The sequence below is a fragment of the Tachypleus tridentatus genome, chromosome 12, assembly GCF_004210375.1.
Source record: "Tachypleus tridentatus isolate NWPU-2018 chromosome 12, ASM421037v1, whole genome shotgun sequence".
NCBI lineage: Eukaryota > Metazoa > Arthropoda > Merostomata > Xiphosura > Limulidae > Tachypleus > Tachypleus tridentatus.
Genome location: NC_134836.1, coordinates 16,174,611 through 16,196,991, shown reverse-complemented (window position 1 = coordinate 16,196,991; position 22,381 = coordinate 16,174,611). Strand labels below are relative to the sequence as shown.

General features: G+C 33.1%; 1 long non-coding RNA gene across 1 annotated transcript; it reads right to left on the bottom strand.

Annotated features, from left to right (window-relative positions):
- Positions 1 to 3,489: 3,489 nt before the first annotated feature.
- On the bottom strand, positions 3,490 to 21,033 carry LOC143234976 (uncharacterized). The gene is made up of 3 exons (XR_013018875.1): positions 20,924 to 21,033; positions 13,059 to 14,326; positions 3,490 to 12,353 (listed from the first exon to the last, which is right to left on the bottom strand). It is a non-coding gene; the product is annotated as an uncharacterized LOC143234976 (long non-coding RNA).
- Between the last annotated feature and the right edge of the window lie 1,348 nt (positions 21,034 to 22,381).

Here is a 22,381-nt window from a genome sequence, read left to right as displayed (position 1 = left end):
GTGGTGTGAGTCCGCACATGTGCTACTGGGGGACATTTTACAACGGACTATCCCTTATCGGTTATCCAAAAGCTAACTCTCACTTAGTTATGAATCCAGTTGTTACAACCTGATACTATTCTTATTTGTTGTTCACAAAACACATATGCTAAAGCGGATATCTGTAATTCACCTTCGCATGTGACATCTGTGTTCTCTGTGTCTTATTTCTCATATGTATTATATATATTGTTTTTGTTCCTTTGGTACGGATTCTGTCGAGATAGGTAGTAAGATGCTGATCCTCGTTTGTGCCAAAAATTGTAAATGAAATTACTAGCCTATTTAATATCAGGTCATTCCTTAAGTAATGTCTGATTTTATGTTCAAAAAAAGGAGAAAGGATATCAAACGCTTTTAATGTTATTCAATCAATAATGTGTGTTCCATTATTATTAATTACTTCCTGCCTGGCTCTTCAATTTTTGCTGATGTTATTCTTGCTGAATAGGGCTGTGCATTATCCTGGTGTAACACAACACCTTAACGATTGATTAAAGCAGGCCTCTTCCCTATCAGTGCAACATTCAAGCGCTCTAACTGTTGACAGTAGAAGTCTGATGTAATCGTTATATTGAGTGGCTGCAACTCAAAGTGGATCACATCAACAATATCCCACCAAACTTTAACAAGAATTTAGGGTGAAGGTCCATTTTGTGCTTGCTTTAGCCAGCTTACCTGCACTGAGCCATAAAGCATTATATGCCCAATGTGCTCCTCAGAAACATCCATCTTCATAAGGGTTTTCTGATTAATGATGTACATTTGTGTACACGTCCTGATACGTATTTTAGTCACTGAGGCCTTCTCGAAAAACAGAAATAGTGATGCACTTTTTCTATTAAATTTTCGGACATTATTTATGTGATGACCTGATAATTTAATAATTGATGCAAAAACTGTATTCAAACCATAAAAAATTGTTACATTACTACCTCACTCGAAACAATCGTAACTAAATGGAAAAAAATATTCCGTATGAACGTGGAAAGAATGCATAACTTAAATAACACGTTCCTGAGATATGAGACGCAAATAATCTCAAATTCTCACGCGCAAGTGGATTACAAATATTATCCTTAACATTTATCAATACGAAACAGGTCATATATTACTTTGGGATGAAATGCTTTTATTACACCTACAAGAAACTGAAAAAGAAAGAGACTGTTTAAAAACTACAGAAATCATCAAATTAAACGATCTGATTAAATCGTTATAATGACAATAACAACATCAGCCGTATTTGATAAGGTCTATTAATTATTCATACACTTGATATTCATTTATTCAATACATGGCAGGAACTTCATTATGAGATTTTCCGCCATTGTTCGTCCCTCTCAAAATAGTGGTGTGTGCTGTAGCTAAAGTTTTAGTATTTTAACATACTAAATGATGATTGTACTAACATGGCAGATTTGAAGAGTCCTCAAGAAGTAAGAAGGAGTCAAGAAAGCTTGAATGAATAAGGGAGAACCAGAGACCCTTGTTTAACAGATCAAACGGTCCCTGTGGGGCATAAAGTCCTTCAGGAAGGCAGGGATCTAAAAATATAAGTAATTTTGCTGTTGGGGAAGCGGAAACAGAAGGCGAAAGAGAGAAACATAACATTAGTTTCTCAGGAGACCAAGTTACACAGTAATGTGTCGTGCGACCAAAACAATCTGCTGTTAGACAACTGTGTGTTGTTCACGAGAGAGAGTTTAGCGATATTCTACCTTCTTTACCTCTGAATGTGGTGATCTAAACTAATGCATATTTCCAGTGGAAGTGTTTTATTGGACTCCCATGTCACATACCAAATTTCTAGAATATCCATAAAGAAATACCTGAGATATAATATCTTCAATTTTGATTGAATTTATTCCCTTTTTTGTCCGCCCACCAAAAATACTAAAACTTTATTCGATAGAGAAAGACGCTTATCTTTATGTTTGTTTGTTTTTCACATATGATAGACTGACAAATTTTTTTTGAACTACAATTAAGAGTTCTTTTGACATAAGTATAAACCACTTGTACAAAGTTATCCAACAAAAACCGCTGAAACTGAACGAAACCTTTGCGCATAACTACACAAAAAGTCACGTGAGCTATCGGCTAACATTGTGAATACAGCTTCACCTAAAAGTAAAAGTGAACTGTTTTTAATTTGCTGTCATTTGGGTTAAATATGGCTCATTTAGAACAGCAAAACTATCAGATAAAAGGTCCATCTGATACATAAGGTTTCTTAAGCCAATCAAATTAAATTAACAGTTTCTAACTCAAGTTTTCAATGGAATTATACGGGTGGATGGTTATTATTGATTATTTCTTACCAATTTTACGAAATTATCCAACATAAAGAGGGTTTATTGTCACGTGAGATTAATTTAAGCAGTTAGCATAAATAATGATGCTTGAAATGGCTTTGTGGATTACATGTGTAGATGACAAGAAACTGTTAATCTAAGTTTCAAAGGTTTACTATGAAGTAAGATATTAACATATTAATATTAAGATTAAGATATTAACTTAGAGAGGAAAATTAACACCACACGTCTTAAAGACTCTGGTTGGTGCGGTATAACAAATGTATGTGTTTTTCTTACAGCAAAGCCACATACTGAGCCCACCGAGATTGATCGAATCGCTAATTTTAGCGTTGTAAGTCCGTAGACATACCGCTGTACTGGCAGGGGGCTATAATAAAGGTCATCTGAACCTAAACACAATATGGATTAATATCCAGTGTCATTTTCTTACATGCTCTGGTTTGTTGATGTGTATTGTTAATTACTCATGGTATCCAATTAAAAGCATCTTAGATGTGAAAAACAAACGAATTGAGTGTACGACTTAGAGGAATGATTTACAAACAAAAGTGGTAGTGTCCTGATGATATAGTTGAATCTTTAGTTTCTTGACGGTCGATCTTGGTGAAATGTTTCTGTTTGTTTGGGGATACTGGTTGGTAGAGGACGAAGTGGGAAAAGATGGCAGCTGGGTGGGAGTTCTGCACGCATTTGACCAGACTTGACCTATACCTATATCCTGCCGCCTGATGACACCATTTTCTTTATATTTAATTTGTTTGTCCTTTTTCTTTGTAACGGATCTTTCGTTTCTCAACTACTGAAGAATGAAGACATGTTAGAACTGAATTCTGTAATTTGAAATAATTTTATTATTCCATTTTTCAGTAGGATTTATCCTCAGTGCTTGCCTTGTTAAAGCGATGACGAGCCTTATACCGACATGGACAACTAATGACTCCTGATCACCTGATAACAGGATTAGAATCCATTGTTCAGAACATTACTTCGAACTGCACTTCACATAGTACACACAGTCGCCACCAGAAAACAACAAAGTCGATGGTTTTTTAAACAGTCATGAAGAAAGAAGGCTGCACTGGAAAATAATGTTTCTGATAGTAATAATAATAATAGTAATAAGACAACACCAAACACACAAAATACAATATTTATTACCATCACGGACAAACAATACAAAATTCTTGCTTTAATCATTGAGGAAATTCTACTTTCATTCAGAATAACACAGATTGTCACTGAAATAAGAAAACTGTTCACTGAATAATATTTCAAAGACATATGAAGTCTTACGAAATAAGTGTTTTTTTGTTTTTATTGAATTTCGCGCAAAGCTACTCAAGGGCTATCTGCGCTAGCCGTCCCTAATTTTACAGTGTAAGACTAGAGGGAAGGCAGATAGTCATCACCACCCATCGCCAACTCTTGGGCTACTCTTTTACCAACGAATAGCGGAATTGACCGTCACATTATAACGCCCCCACGGATGAAAAGGCGAGCATGTTTGGTGCGACGATGATGCGAACCCGCGACCCTCAGATTACGAGTCGCACGCCTTAACCCAACTAGTAATACCGGGCCACGAAATAAGGAATTCTGCTTAATTGTGTTCCACTTTGGACTATGCACACATTTTAGCCCACTGGCCAAACACTGTCTTCTATGGCAAAACCATAACACACAATCCCAAGAACATCACAAACAGTCATCGTTATCAAAAATGTCGAATTCAATATCGAAGATAACGAAATCACCGACGAGCTTAAAACAATTTGTTACAGTACCACTAAGTAAAGTAGAGTGAATCACTTCTTTTAAAACAAAAGACACTACTTGTTAAAGTAACCATTCAGAACCAAGAGGAACACGACAAATCACTAAAGGACGATTTCACACTGTTTGTAAAAAAAATTAGTTCATGTAACCTGCAAAAACACAAGCAAGATAAATTGTCAAATGTTACAGCTGCCATAAATTTGGACACATTAAACCACACTCTATTGCTTCCCCAACATGTGTTAAATGTGCTGCCCAACAGGAAGTAGTCTAGTCCCGAATGAATGAGACAAGATTATTTGTGCTAATTGTACGGGTCAAAACGCCGTTAATTTTAGAGGTTTTCCCATCTTTGAACATATATATATATGTTTGTATAAAACACACAACCCCATCCATTCATGACATAATTTCAAATTATTCAAACAATAATTCTAACCTCTTCTAGAAACATCAACCATGGTCACGCCAACACCACCACAACAGAGAAACATGCAACAATGTCCCAACCCTGCTTCCTTAATGAAAACTACAGCAATAACAAAGAGAAAAACCAACAAAGCCACTCACATCAACATCACCAACTAACAACAAAACAACCACACAAACACACCCATCACTACAAACAGGTCCGGTATGGCCAGATGGTTAATGCACTCGACTTGTAATCCGAGGGTCACGGGTTCGAATACCCGTCGCACCAAACGTGCTCGTTCTTTCAACCATGGGAACGTTAAAATGTGACGGTCAATCCCACTAGTCGTTGGTGAAAGGTTAGCTCAAAAGTTAGCGGTTGGTGGTGATGATTAGCTGCCTTCCCTCTAGTCTTACACTCTGAATTAGGGACGGATAGTGCAGATAGCCTTCTTGTAGCTTTGCGCGAAATTCAAAACAAACACTACAAACATCAGTGATAACACATTTAAGAAACTTGCACCGTTAGTAGAGCTCTGTAGCTTTCCTTGATTTTCATAACAAACTGAACTTTTACAAAACATTTGTTAAACAGTCACTTCTACATACAAAACTCAAACCACACCACATATCATTTAGAATTTAAAAACAAGAAAAAAAAATCCTGCAACAAGCTATTATAACATCATAACCAGAAAATTATCAGAAGAGGAACTAAATACTGACATAAAATCACTTCAATATTCAGTTTCCGGTCATGACGAGATAAGAAACAAAATTTCTCTTTGAAACAAAATTCCTGTCATGTTTATTGTTTTTAACATTCTACTAACATTCTACTGCTTAGGAATACAGACAAAATTTCTAGCCTAAGATATTGTATGTTTTGCTGTTAATAAAATTATTCCTTATATTATAAATCGTTGTTTATCTCTTAATTTTATATTATCAAAATGTACTTTCTTATTCAAGAAATTATAAAGATATTGTATGTTTTGCTATTAATAAAATTATTCCTAATATTATAAATCGTCGCTTACCTGTTTATTATTATATTATTAAAATGTACTTTCTTACTCAAGAAATTATAAACAAGATATAGTATGTTTTGCTATTAATAAAATTATTCTTATATCATAAATTGTTGTTTATCTCTTTATTATTATGTTATCAAAATGTACTTTCTTGCTTGAGAAGTTAGAAACAATTACAAAAATAAAATAAACGAATAAAACAAGTTATAAAATTATTGAAAATAACAGTTTAAAATATAATCACATTAACAATGTAAATACTGCGAGAGAATCTCGGGCCCGGGATGGCCAAGCGCGTTAAGGCGTGCGACTCGTAATCTGAGGGTCGCGGGTTCGCATCCGCGTCGCGCCAAACATGCTCACCCTCCCAGGCGTTAGGGCTTTTTAATGTGACGGTCAATCCCACTATTCGTTGGTAAAAGAGTAGCCCAAGAGTTGGCGGTGGGTGTTGATGACCAGCTGCCTTCCCTCTAGTCTTACACTGCTAAATTAGGGACGGCTAGCACAGCCAATACAAATTCCAATACAAACAAGAGAATCTTTTATTCTAATTCGTTTCTTAATTTTATCAGCATAATAAAGTGCTATAGTGTCATACCCTAAAATAAATATATTAGTAGAACTGCGTTTTAGCAGCATTTTCATTCTTCTCTAATTTTTGGCTTCTCACATAAACTTTTACAAACAGTTTTAGCTTTACCAGGCTGTAGTGCAATAGGATAACTTCGTACGGTACAGTTAGTAATAACGTACATGTTATCCTGTGTAATAATATGTGACGTTTGGACTTGTGTGGTAAACCTTCCATTTATACTTGGTAGGCCAGACATTTATTTTATTACCAATTAGATTGTTCATAAAAAAATAGTCTTTGAACAAAAGATAAAAAAAACGAAACAATTAAAAGTTGGTGCTGAAATTTGAAAAGCTATTTTTTCTTCTTGTGTTTCTAGCGCATAGTTACACAATGAGTTATGGGTTCTCTGATAACCATCTGGAATTGAAACTCATATTTTATCTTTGTAATTCCGTAAACTTACTGCCGATAGTCTTAAAATGAAAGATCGCTGTTTATTGAATATCCACATTTCGAAGCAGATGATATAGGTGGCACAGTTTAATAAAAGGTGCTACTGGCTGTAATTTAATAGGGCAACTAAGTAACACATCTGATCGTCAACTCTTGGAACAATCTAATCGAATAATTAGATTAGTCGTAACTTTATGACGTTCTCACGTTTAAAAACGCGAACCTGTTCGGTGAAGGAATTCGACTTTGCAGCCAGCGGATTGTGAGTCAAGTGACCTAACACCTAACTCAAAGAAACTATTTCACTTGGTGTTTTGCGTGTCTCAGAAATTATATATACTTAGAATCGAATAAATAAATTATTTTTTGAACCTCATTATTCGTGTGTGACACTTTCACATAGTTTTAGAACTGTTGAAAATTCCAAATATTAACACTTGAATAAAATAATTATCTACCAATATCACAAAAGTTAATTTTTAGTTAATAATGACAAACACCTTCATATAAAAACGCCCATTTTCATTACAAATAATTTAAATGTAACTAACGATTTACTACTACAAATTCTATTTTATTAATATAGATCTCAACGTAGCAAAATATTATCCTGTTTTTATTTTATAACTTCAGAAACATCAAAGAAAAAGCCAATATAAAGTTAGGAAGGATTTTATTGAATGTTTTATTATTTGTTTTCATAAAAAAAGTATAAAAACACACAAGTTTCTCAGAAATTTTATGATTTAAGTTTTTGTTTGTAAACCAAAGAAACCTGATGAACATGTTTGTCATTAGGATTAAAGCTTCGCAATAAATTATCTGTGCTGTTCTCACCAGTGTTTAGTAGTATAAGCCTTCAGGCTTACGATTGTGCTACGAGAGAACAGTTAATAAACCAATATATTAATTAAAACAAATGACTAAAACAGACCATTTGGTGTGATAGGTAAAACTTGCATATAAAAGATAGCAACTTGTTTTTAGAATCAAGAAGCCTAATGTTACATTACTAGAACATGTATATATACATTCCTTTCCGTAGCAATGAGGAAATTTTAAAGCTGTTTACCGAGCGCTATAACTTGAACTTGTATAACTTTGATATTTTCTGTTGATTTGTGTAATAAAATGTTCAGGTTTGTTATCAAAGATTTCAATACAGTTTAATGTTTTATTCTCTAAAGTAAAAACTTCACAATTTTCAGCTTAAAGAATCAACTAAAAATTAAATATAATTTCAAAATTCCTCTTACATAATCAAATTAATAAGTGATTACAACACAAACTGGAAGAGAGACTTTACACCCATCCGCTATGTATACTAAAACAAGTTTAAGCAAAACGGACAATAAGGACTCCAAAAGCCAGTTTTCTTAATACTTATCTTAATCCACCTTTGGGAAAGTGGATAATAATCCAATGTATTTGTTGAAATTTTTTTGTATCTCAATAGTAAACCATCTATTCGTGGATTTTTCTTTTTTTTTTCAAATATTTTGACGGATTAATATCATCATTATTATTAATCAACTTTTATATAATTTAAACCAGTTTTTGCATCCGTAATTTTCTACTCAACCGTATAAATCTTTAAAAAAATCATCTTTTGTTTTGGTCAGAATATAAATTTGAGTAAAAAATTCAAATAAAAAATCAACTTTCAAGATATAATTCGTACTCAATCTTTCGTAACAATCTATAACAATAGGAGTCTTTAATAATTTATAAAACTAAATAGATGATTTTCAATCGAAATTATACCATAGCATTTCATGAATTAAACGAATACGAATTAACTGTTTCTACCTTCTTATTTCTTCTCTTGCTGTTTTTAGCACACATTACACCTTCATATTACAATAAACGGAGTGTAAATGTTAGTATTTACCTCTGTAACCAAAATTCGTGAGTCATGAACTGAATAGCACGACGTAAATAAAAATCCATAAAAATATTAACACTTGGGATATTCTTTTTTGCGTTATCAGTAGTTTTGTTACCTATCTTATCTTTACTACAAGGGAATACTGAAACCCAGCTTCACGATTCGAAAGATTTCAGAACAACTAAACGTAAGACCTCAAGATATTCTCGTCAGTTATAACCTCACAGACCAATTCACCAATGTTACAACTTCAGACACCCTTCATATCACAGGTTAACGACTGATGAATAGCTACTCTCTACCACCTAGAACTGACAGGAAGACAGATGTCATCATGGAACTAACAGTCAGCTTACATACATTACAACGAAAAATTCTACAAAAAAATGGACGAACTCGCCATGGGATCAAACTACTCTTCCAGTCTTAGGTGACGTTTTTCATGAAAGGCTTTAAAGAAAAAACCCTCTCATCCACACACACACATAAAACAAGTTTTTTACAGACGCTATATTGATGTCATCTTTATTATCTGGCTCCACGATTATTAAAACTTATTTGAACGTCTTAATGTTATAAACAACAGCATCTATTTTACCGTGAAAATAGATCAACAAAATAGCGTATCATTTCTTAGCATACTCATCAATAGGCAAGAGAGGAAAATCACCATAACTGTACACAAAAACCACACCTACAATGACAGTTACCTAAACTTCTAGTCCTTTCATATGACCTCGGTAAAATGTGGAATAGCGAAATGCCTAAACAAGATAGCAGAAAACATATGCGATAAGACATCCATCAATGTAAATCGCCAAAAGAACGGTTACACCTCCACTGTCATCAAAACTTCCCTGAACACCTCAACGGAAAGAAGAATACTACCGGTACCTCTACTACATGCAATATTTCGGTAAAAAACTCAAGTGAGCCAAGAAATTCAATATAGATGTCTTATAGATATCTTACCAACAGAATCCCACTGATAAAAAACAAAAAACGTCATCTGTGAAGTTTCATACTCCTGCAACAAAACGTATACTGAAGAAACAGTAAGACGAGTCGGTACAAAAATAAAAGAACACGGCGATAGCACAAGATTCACGAAAATACAAAATTTAGCCATTACAGAAACCACTATATCAACTGGACTCAAAATAAACTGAGCTAAAATTAGAATCATCGTCAGAGACAAACTTTGGAAAACAACGAAATTAAATAATATATTTACATTAACAAAATAAAGCCTTCAATAAACAATGATTCCAGATTACAAGTGAGCAATCTACGGTTACAATTGGTTGAAATATCATGTAGTCTTTCTACCAATCAGCGATAAACAAACCAAAATGTCCTGCATAATCCACCAGGATACTACGAAATCCAACAACATCTTACATTATACACAGGTTTTTCTTTACTAGTGATGGCTACTAAGAAACATCTATTTTCTCGTACCTCAATAACTTTCTATATTAACATCCAAGAGAAGGGCGAAGATAAAAAATAATTATATGAGATTAAAATAAAAATCGTGTAGACTTCAATTGTCGAATGACAAACGCTAATGGAAATCTCTCGCATACTATCATTGAAAACAATAATTTAGTTGTACAAATTAAACATGGAAAGACCCTAGCGATCCCAATAATTATCGGCAAAAAAGTCTCTTAAATTCAATGCAGTTGAAAACAGCTGACTGGGAGAACTTTAAAGGAGAAATTTTGACTTCTCGTTACCTAGTTCGCGAATCATTGCTCACAGCACTTATGATATAGATAACCAAAGAACTACAAGTACACGACTAAAATATATAACTCTTTAAAGATAACAATCAAAGCTTTCTTGTGTTTGATGCATTGGTCTACGCTACAACTTATTAAATTATAACTTTCCCGAAGAAATAATTTGGGAGATCTTTGGATTTTTGACTGACAGTTGTTACATAGCATACTTTGCATGTCGGACGAGACCTCGATTTATTATATTTCGTTCGTTACTTATGTTTAGAAATAGCCTGAAATTTTGGAAACACAATTAAGATGACACTTTAACAACAGAATAAGGTATTCTCAGAACCTTATATTTCTTTGCTGTTTGTTGGTTTGCACATGGTATAACTATGATAAAATCTAGTTATGGAAAGAATAAGAAAAATATACGTTTGTTTTTTAATTTCGCGCAAAGCAACATGAGTGCTATCTGCTCCTAGTTTAGCAGTGTAAGGCTAGAGAGAAGGTAGCTAGTCATTACTACTCACCGCCAACTCTTGAGTTACTCTTTTATCAATTAATAATGGAATTGACCGTAAATTTATAACGCCCCCACGGCTGAAAGGGCGATCATATTTGGTATGACGGGGATTCGAACCCACGACTCTCAGATTACGATTCGAGCGCCTCAACCACCTGGCCATGCTGAGCCAATAGTACACTCCCAAATACATATATATAATCCATATTGTTATAAGTTTTATACTGGATTATAAAGATTACGAATACGTATTACTTTGAATTTATGACACATTTTTTTCGCATTTTTCCAAACTAAAAATTAGGTTGCGTCTTAAATTCGAGTTGTTATTTTTCACTCTTCGAAAGTCTCGAAAACATCATTTTCCTCGAACAACAAAGATTTTTGAAAAAAATCCTGCATTAACAAACAGATTGGACTATATTTTAAGAAGAACGTAGAAAGACTGAAAATAGTGCAAAACGTCAAATTTGCCAATGCTAGCGCCTCTAGAGCTGTAGTTGGATATCATCGTTCTCAGTCTTTGTCTGATTTTCTTGTTGTTCAGAAGCTCTTTTATTGTGTTTCATATTTTTATTGCGTTTTTATCCATAGAAGAGTGTTTTACGTACGATGCAGAATTTAAAGGAAAAGTTATTTTGTGCGCTGAACAGATTGAGTGTGTTTGTGTTTTCTTGAAGCAAAGCCACATCGGACTATCTGCTGAGCCCACCGAGGTGCATCGAACCCCTGATTTTAGCGTCGTAAATCCGTAGACGTACCACTGTACCAGCGGGGGTCAACAAATTGGGAATCGTGCAGACGGTAAAAAGTGTACAATGAACGAGGTAAACGTATGTAATTGCCGCAGTATGAAAACTAAGTTATTTTTTTACAAGTAACTAAAGTTAATTGATGTGATAAAAGAGAAGTACAAACAACCACCAGTGTGCTCTTAAAAAGAAAGCATAACCGTACAAAAAAGATACTAAGTTTCCAATGGAAACTACTCAACTTCTATCAAGAAAAAAATGGGTTAAGTAAAACATCCATACATAGACAACTGAATGGAGAGCTTTTAATTAATTGGGAAAGATTAGCTTTACAGTACTAACTTATAGATATGTTAAAAGTACACATATAACCTAAAATAATGAAGTAATTGCAGAGTACACAGCTAATAGCATAAAAAGACTTAGTTGAGGAATATCAAAAATAGATTCTAAAAATTCTAAAAATTGATTCACAAAATAAAAACTTGTAGCAAATATGAAATATATAATGCTCCAATAAATGGCTTCAAACAAAATCAAAGCAGCTTTACAACATGATGAAGAAAGTCAAACAACATCACATTTTATGAAAGAAACAGAGAAGGCAAAACAAAAATTTAAATTAGAATCAAAGCTGGCAACGTGTAAAAGAGAATAATAATATACTTCTGTATAGAGCGCATGGTTTCTTAATGCTAGAAGGTCTCAAAAAATAGTATTTTCCACTCAGTTTTTCAGGTTTTCTCATTTTCTGTAATTATTTAAAAGGAACTCATCTGATCACTAAAGAAGAGAGAAATTCTCAAAACAAAAAGTAGAGGTACTCAGCTGGGTGAAATGGACCTGTTTTTAAAAAAGAAAATTATGAATCCAATAACATAAAAAACAACAAAGCAGCTGATATGATATACTGTCCATTCCAAAATTTTATTACAATTTGTATATATAAATGTATTTTTATTTTATATTATTCTTCTCATTAATAAGATGAACAAAATAAAATTCCAGATTTTTACTGCTCCTCTTCATTATAATAATAAAGTGCAGCTAAAAAAAATTGGCTAATGCTGAGTCATCAAAAAATTTTTAACTGATTTTTTTTTTTTGGCAAAGAAATATTTACACTGATGAGTACGTCATGCCTGAAGAGGTAATCAAAGTTTAAAGATATTTATAAGTGTGTGTGATGATATATAACATCAGTTACTAAATTGTTTTCAGCAATCCTGCTTATTATAAATACTTTCTTAAAGACACAATAAGCAATTTATGATATTACCAGTAGGTTAATAATTGCTCTTATGTATCACATAACCACATGAAAAATGGAAGTCAGTAAATTTAAAGGTCTATGAGAATTTGTTACTTTATGCAACATTTATAAATTTATGAAGTGTAGAATCAGATAATATTTTCACCAAAGCATTAAATCGACTACAAAACTTAAAATACTTCTGGTTCTGTATAAACTGATGAAATTTATTAGGGAATTAAACTTTTCCGAAAGGGAGACTCGTATATAAAAACTTAGGTGCAACAAAAACTCACTTGTAACTTGTTTAAGCCAGAATCTGTAGAGGAACATGAACCCAAAGGATAATCATAGGTTTCTTTAAAGTCAACCAGTGAACCAGTCTGACACACAGAGGAAAGACAATCTACAGAAGAAGTTGATGTTATGAATTTTCTGGCACCATACATTAATGGATGGATTTCATTATTTTCAGTGACACCTTCTGGAGTTTCTTCCAAGTATCTTAAAGTACTTGAATTATTTTCTTCTGTAGAGATGGATTCTCCAACATTGTGATTACTTCTCAAAGGCACATCATGTTTTACTTGTGTTAAGCCACCATTCAAAGACTGATGGTTAAGCCATTGGTTTGATTTCTCAATTAACCCTTGTTTAAATAAATTGATTTTAGAAGTTAAAAAATTACCTGCAGTACTTTACATGCCTGTTGGAGTTGTGGAGCATGTATTATAATCTTGCAATTGCAAACTATTTTCCATATTTTCCTGATACTGTTCACAGTTTGGTGAAATGTTTTTTTCCAGATTTAGGTATTCTTTTTGTTCATGTAAGGTTTTATAATTAGAAAAGCTACTGTCACTTTTATCTAAACTGGAAGAAAAATGTGAGTTTAAAATAGGTTGCTCATCCTCAGTGGTCAATATAGACTTATTTTCAAAATGTTTGATAAATACACGAGTTGCCTGCCACTTTGCTAAAGAGTTTTTCAAAGATGAAGGAATAGCATGAAACCTGACTTTTTCTCCCTTTTTCAATACATCATCTAATTTATCAAAATGTTCTCCTGTTGGATTTTCAATGTCTCTTATGTGGAAGAAAACAGTTCTGTTTAGGAGGTTGTCTTGGTTCTATCTTCAAAGGTTCCAACATCGAAATATATAGTAGTTTTTACAGGCTGTGTAATAGTGATAAAACCATAAACTGGAAATACTCGATAAATTTTACCAACTGATTCACAAATTTTATCAAGTGATATGGAAATGTTTTGCCTTTGGTTTTCATCTATATTTTCAGTGTTTACTTCTTTTTTATGGTTACTTACAGATACAGGACATGTTTTTTCATGTTTACATAGAGCAGGCCAGACATTATTATTCTTGTCAATATAAAAAACATCCAGATGTTCAGATAAAACCTTTTTCTGAAGTTGATGAAGAGTATTTTCTTTGTGTTTCCATTTTTTCTGAATTCATCAAGTAAACAAGACAATACTTATTTACATGTGAAATAGGAAGTAACTCACTTGTAGTCTCTTTTTTAGAGAAAATTTATATCTTTCTTCCTGAAAATAGAAAATGTAAAGACATGTGTAAAGATAATGCAACTAAGATTTAACTAAACAATGTTATGTCAAATTTGTTGCACATTTGTTAAAGAAATTTGCTGATTATATATGAAAAGGAAGCTTCACTGTAAGATATATATCACATAATGGCCTCTTTTTCTTTTTTTTCTTTTAAGCAAGAGAATGAAAATATTTTGACCAGATTATATTTTTCTTAACCACCAAATTTAATAAAATCTTTACAAAACAGCTTGGAAGAAAACTGGTTAAATTACTATGTCATTAGAGTTGACTTTGCATTTACCCTGCCAAACAGCATGAAAAGTAGAATTTCATGAAATGATATTCCATAAAAATAGGTTGTCTTGTTTAATAAATCCATACTGACTAAAAATGTTTTGGATTATCCCATGGCCACTTAAGATTCTATTATCTAACTCAGAAATGTTTTTATCTTCTGCATGTCATGAGCCTTAAATAAAATTTCCACACCTAGATGTATTAATATTTACATGATGTCAAAAATACATGTGGGATCAAGAAAACAAAACAATAAAAATCCTATAACTCAAGCACTTTCAAAAGGTGGACCTTTTTTCTTTAAAAGCATTCCCAGTTTGTCCCTGAAGAAGAAAGGCCCACCTTTACTAAACTACAGTTAAACTACAATCTTTACTAAAGGAGAGCAACACATCCTCTGTGCACAGAAAACATGATGAGTACAAGCATTTTATCAAAGGCTTATTCTTAATAAGGCAAAAGGTTCTGTGAAGAAGTTCTATTTAATATATGATTTTTGGAAAGGAAGATGTTAACTTTATAATTGCTACTCTCCTCTCCACAGAATAAACAGAAAGAATCCCACATTGATGAAGTGATGAAGGAGCCAGTGTAGATGAAGAAATGAAAAGGATGAGCTTCTTTTTGAAATTATATCATCAAAAAGAGAAAATACCCATAGAACATAATACCAATTTCTTCTCATGCATGAAACACTTTTTTGACCAATAAAGGACACAGAGCAAGATGTAATGTCTAAAAGAAATTCTGAGTGATGCTACAATATTTCATGTGAACAGAATGGAAGTCTGCTCAACCAAGCCATTGTATCATAATGGTAGCTTAAGCATAGGTGTGTTGTATGGTTAAAGCAATACTGTATTGGAGATATACTTACATAAAATACTTACCAGAATAAGCAATTCAAAAAGGAATCACCTCAGATCTGTATCCCAAAGAAAATGCAAGACCTATTTGGTTGGTAGAGCCACCAAAAATGTTCTGAGTCTTATTGCAGGGATGACTTACACTACTCTTCCAGATAAAATGCCCCAACTCTACTTTCCATTGAAGGATGTATCCACTCAGTAGGGATGATAAAGCATCCCAGCCCTACTTTTCATTGAAGGATGCACCCATTCAGTCTCATACCAGTGAAACAGTATTGATCTGAAGGGAGAACTCTTGATACTGACCTTCCCAGCAGCTTGAGACTTGGTAGAAAGGATTCTGCCATTTCTCAAACAAATGAAAAGACAAAGTGGATGAAACAAGCATAAGCAGAAGTGTACAGACCAAACAAGGACTTTATCTCATCCGTATAAGGTCTCACACTGATAGACTGGGAATGGGTTACTGCAAACAGGAACAGTAGGTGCCAGTCAGATGTGATGTCAAATGCTTTTTGTTTTTCCTGTAGTATGTGGCCAAAATGAGTCTTGCAGAAAACCCTTTTTCAATAGCAAGCAATAAACAGATGCAGATTGACTTAATACTTTATTTTCCACTCAATGCAGATTTCAGGTGAGAGAAGTATCATCTGTGAAGCATCATTGGCCTCATGGTGGGTTATATCTTCTCCAGCATAACGACAAAGAAATACAAAGATGATGAAGCTGTGAAAAAGAAGAAAATAACTAACAACACACCAGTCTCTGGGAAGATTGGAGAATAATGATATGTGCAGAGGAATATTAAACTAAAATGTAATGTAAGTTATAGACACAAACCTGTCTGTGGCCATCAACATTATTGCTTACAAGGTCTCATCCAAAGGATGTCAATGGCAAAAGGAAAGAAAAGTTATAAGATGATAAACTTGATGAGAGGTGAGATTAAAAATGTTGAAAATTATTTTCATCTCTAAAAGAATACACAACCTTAGTGTTTATTTTCAATCCACGGAGATAAGTCATAAGGAAAAAAAAAGCAATCAGAAAGAAAAGACAATTGTCAGAATTGTAGCTATATAATATATACAGCACTTTACTGACTAAACAGGGCAAAGGAGACACTTAGGATTAGAATGATAAAACTATGTAACAAAATTTTTACTTTTTCTTGTTTCTGGGTAGAAAATGTTATTTTCCAATTGCTGATGTCTGAAGTAAATAGAAAAGATCTATTTTTCTCTTCAAACTTTGCTTTTCTGACCTGGGAATATATAACAATTACATGATGGGAGACTATATTTGGGGGCTGATACAGTCGCAAGTATCGAAAAACTACTCACTTCCAAACATTTTTGTTCATTTTTGTATAACTTTAGTATAAATAAATGTAAATCTTGATTCATATTTTGCTTTATTCAGACCTCAAGTAAATTTGCCTATTTTTACAAAGAAAATAGGTTAATTTCTAAATTTCATTATCCAGGTCACAAAAGAAAGTTTGAAGGGAATAATGGCCATTTTATGTACTTTTACAACATAAACAAATAAAGAAATAACACATACTATCCAGGAACAAAATTTGAGTTACAGAGTGTAATGAGAAGATACAGCAGAGAAGGTGCATGAGGAAACATCTGATTACCTTTCTGAACAGTACAAGTATTGGTGAAAAAACAGCCATTTGGAAATAAAAATAACATATCCCTATGATAAAGTGTGCAGAAAACATCTAAGACAATAATGTTAAAGAGACATCTTCTGCAAGCAAAAAGAAAGTTGCCTTTAAAGAAAGATAGTACAGGGAATAGTGGTTCAAAAGTTTGAACAAGAGCCCAAAGAACTAAATAGAGATTCCAGTCCAGAAGATGAACTTGACAAGCATGACAACAGGCCTGGAAAAGATCTAAAATAATTGGAGAAAGAAAAAGTGAATAGCTAGGAAAGAAATGAAAAGCCACACACACATTACTTTGTAATCCATAACTGTAAAATTGTACAAACCACTCTTGAAAAGCCAGGTAAAAAGAAAATGAAATGAGAATGAGCTGGATAAACCAAAAAAGGGAATGATCAATGGATCAACACTGCATTCATAAAGTACAAAATAAATAAAAAATGGACCACTTCCTTAGAAAAGTCTGCCCATCTTACAAGGGATTGGACAAAATCCATGAATAAAGATGAAGGCATGATAGACTATGGTAAAAAATGAATGTTCCAGGCTAAATAAAAAGGACCTCCAAGCTGGAAGAAGTAACTGAGGCATTAAGAGGTGCAAGAGTCGAAATCAAGACTGACTGAGAAGACCAAAGAAAAGAAATCTGGCAATGGATGTCATAAATAAAAGTGCCCTTGAGGGAAGAAGAAGGCAAGAATTCCAAATCACAGAATTGTCAGAGCTGAAAAGTTGAGAATTGGTGACCATACAAGTGGAAGACTGGTGTTCAAAGAAGTGGCTAAGGTATACATGAGAGGATTTCCAAAGTGGTAACAAATCTACTAAAACGTCCAGGGATTGAAAAAGCTATTCTTTGAGATGATACAGGTCTAAGAGAGATTGAATATCTCCATCAAGTTCAAAAGCTCCCAACATATGACAGACCTACAACTGAATGTGGTGGTGGCTATGGACCCAGAGACAGAAAATCTAAAGCCAGAAAGCTTAGGTCCTGAATGTCTTGTTTTGTAGATATGTAGATTGATATAAGAAATTGTCGTAGAATTATCCAAATGAATTATAACAATACAACCAAAAAGATGAGTCAAAGAATAATTGTAAACGTATCAAGCAACAAATTTCAAAAATAATCCCAATAACATGCAAGACTGATAAAATCATCTTGATAGCAAGAGTTGAAGAAATACAAGAGAATACAGTGAACCTACAGAAATATTTCACTGACTGGCCAAGGTCAACTGAAGGAGATTCATATGGATAAATCCAAGAACATAAAAATTGTGAGAAGTCAAATTCCCCCAAATGAGACAGAACCTTTCTTGTAAGAAGAAAAAGGAAGTATGTGACCTCTGGGAATCAGAAGTTCAGTGTATTGAAGACACAGTGGAAAATGTTGAACCTGTGCTGCAAATGAATTGAAAAAGACTCTCAAATGAATCAAATACATGGCAAGGGATCAATGCAAACATGTAGAAGTTAACCAGTAAACTGAAGTAAGAGTACTCCTGAAAAAGAAGTGAGGTTATAGCTGAAAATGTTTGAGAAGCAAGGAGTTGAGCCAGTTATCAAATATAGAAGTAGAACAAATGCATCCTCTGTGCAAATACTCTCAGAAACTGAAAGAAAATTTCAGAGACCATAGTAAACCAGAAGGGAAGACCTCAAAATGTAAAATTTAACTGTCTTGAATGAACTCGAAAAGCAAGAAGCAGATAGACAAATTGGAATAAAGAAAAAAGTGTCCAAAACCTAAAATTGGTAAACATTGTCCAGGAGAGAACATCCACTTCATGAGAAATAATTTCTAATTCTATGAACTGAGTGAAAGAATCTGTTCAAAAATAATTGGACAATTACCAGTCATCAATCTCTTATCTCTTTGGGAATGATGAAAAATAGCATAAACAAAAACCCCAGAAAGGGGTTGAGACCCTGTTCAATTCCATTTATAACCTGCAGATAAGACATTGCCTTCTTCAGGTGCCATAGATACAAAGAATCTGATGACATAGAAGGACAATCAGAGGGAGAAAGAGATGACTGAACACAAATAGACATGGAAAGTCCATGAGAAAACAGTTATGTGACACAAATGTTTTCTTTTGCAAAGACAGTCCATAGATGTGCAGAAAGATATGGCTGAACTACCACAGATGGCCTGGCATGGCCAGGTGGTTAAAGTACTCAACTTGTTATTCAATGGTTGTGGGTTTGAATCCCCGTTACACCAAATATGCTTGCCCTTTTGGCCATGGGGGCATTATAATGTGATGGATCAATCCCACTATTCATTGGTAAAAGAGTAGCCCAAGAGGTCATCGTGGGTGGTGATGACTAGCTGTCTTCCCTCTAGTCTTACACTGCTAAATTAGGGACAACTAGCGTAGATGGCTCTCGAGTAGTTTTGCATGAAATTCAAATTGGCTCTACTAAAAAGTCACCTTTGAAATCTGTTATGGCCAGCCTTTAATGGAGAGAGGATGCAAAAAAAGTATTGACAGGACAAGCAGCAGGAAAAAGGTGATTCTGCAAGGCTTGGTTTGGTTTCTTTTTCATATTTTTCTTTAAAAGCATTTTGTCAATCAAATGTCATTTTTGTAAGATTTTATTGGATCAAAGTTGTAGTTCTGTGGTGTTGACAACACAACCATTACATAATTTCATGTAAGGTGTATCATAAAGTACTGCATTACAAAGTATGTTTTGACAGACTGTAGTTTCAAATACTATATGGATCTGAATCAATACCAACCAAGACTTTTACATCGTTTCCCTCCAAAGTAACAAGAAACCCAAAGTAAAAACAAAACAATGGTCAATCATTTACAGAAAAAAAAATGAAAATGTAATATACTACATTTGCAAAAATAAAGACATATAAGTAAGAAATAATAATTACAAGTAAAAATACTAAAACTATGAAACCTTCTAATAAGTGTATTATCCCAAAACCATTAAATGTAATGCACAAACCTAAGCAAGCAAATATTTCAATAAAAATTAGTAAAGGTGAGAATTTTAGAAAGGACAATTTTGTACTTGTACTTGATAATACAAAAAGTTACAATATGAGTTAAAATTAAGATGAAATACAAAAGTAAAATAATTCACAAAATAACCTGTTCTACTGGAGGTGAGCAATAGTTGAAACAGATGAAAGTCAACGATGAACAGTTATAACTGTATAGTTTCTTGTAAATAACTTAATAATATATATTTCCACTGATGTACGACACACCATGTATTGATTACTTTGCTTTAAACTTCACTAGTCTTTAACCAGCCTACAACAATTCGATGACTAAGTATCAAATAAAATATAGTATTTGACATATAAATTATAATACAAAGTCGTATAGTATTAATAGCGGGTGACAAAGCTCGTATACAACAATTAGGTTATCGACATGTTTAAACAACAAAGGAAAGACAAATTGCAAGACTACATTCACACAGGAACAATAAGAAATGTAAAATAACACCATTAATATCAACAGTAAAATTATGAATGAGAAACTCAGAAAGCGAGACGCAAAATAAAAGTAAAAAGCCCACTTGTAGAGTAAAATATACATGTAAAAACGGCTCGTTTGGGATGAGAAAATTTTTTACGTACAGGAGCGAACAAATTCAACAATTGACAAATGACCACCTGGTTCAACAAGTTTAAATTTTTTGTTATTAATTATTCACCAGGTCACGCCTATCGTAAATTTTAATTTAAACCTAAAGTAAAAATCATACCACTAAATTCAGACTTCGTTTTAACAAAATTCAAAAACACCTGCTTCCGTAATGGTAAACAAGCACCAGTAAGCGCGACATCTCGTAGTGTAGCCAATTATCCATTGAAATAGTTTCGGTATCTTATTTCATAAAGAGAAATAGAATTATGGTAATACTTTCATATATTTCGATAATGTTTGTAATTTTTTTTCTCTATTAGTTTTACAATAGCATATTGAGCAGCATTTTACAAATCCACAAACTTACGTTATTTAACATAAAATAATATATTTTATTCTAATAAAAATAGCAATGGTCTTAAAGATAATAAAAAATAGAAATACTACGGTAAAACAAAACATGTTTAACCTACGGACATTTTGTATTTTATCTTGTAAAGTGGCTAATAATACTTCTATTTTGTTATTGTCTTGTTTACCATAATTATATTTTTTTATTATTCCTCATATCGCCATCAATTTAGAACACTTTTATTTTGAAAATGCATGTTTTATGACACTAACACGAGATTCCTCTAGCGATGAAAAACAGATATTAATTCGTGAAAGATTATGTAGATTTATGGTTATAGATAGTCAGGTTGGATATAATCTCGTAGTCTTACCAAAACTAAAAGCATTCCTTCATTTTTAAAAAGACTTAGTTTACGAGATATAAATAGAATGAACTAATGCTAATTGTTTTCCGATACTTAGAAGTGGTTTAATTTATTTCAAACATTGTGTTGTTCTCTGTTGAATCAGATCATTCATTTTTTCTGGTTTCTTTCCCTTATTTCATTTCATATTTATTAAACTTGTTACGTATTATAATTGATCTCGGACAAGTCTCTGATTTATTATGTTACGTACGTTACATATTACGATTTCAAATATCCTAACCTTTTAACTCAGAAGTTAATTGAGTGATATTTGCCAACAAGATTGATACATGGAATTTTCTTTCTTAACACAAATATATCTCAATATACAATATATAATAACAATACAATTTGTAATAACGGTCATTATATATAATAATTTATATACAAAAATTTTACAAACAATACTAAATCTTCTATCTGATCCGGAATTGAATGTTTTGTCGACGGTTCAAGGAGAGAGAAATAGTTCTATATTGACATACCAGTACACTTCTCTTGATGGCTAGCTAACTCGAAGCACACATAACTTTTTCACCAACGACTTTATCTAATATCCTCGTAGAAATATTAACGTCCCAAGTTCATTCACTGAAGTTAAATGGCTCATAATGTTTGAAATCTATAGCCGTTCCTGGTCAAATATTTTTAGTTTTTCTACATTGAAAAGCGTTTATCACAATTTCGAGTATTCTTTGACAGATTGTTTAGGCAGATTATTTATGATGAAACTTTGTAGAATGGACGGAACTGCCTGTTGTGGAGGCACAAGTGTAGAGGACGATGTTTCGAAAGTCTTCCGCCTTTCGTCTTCA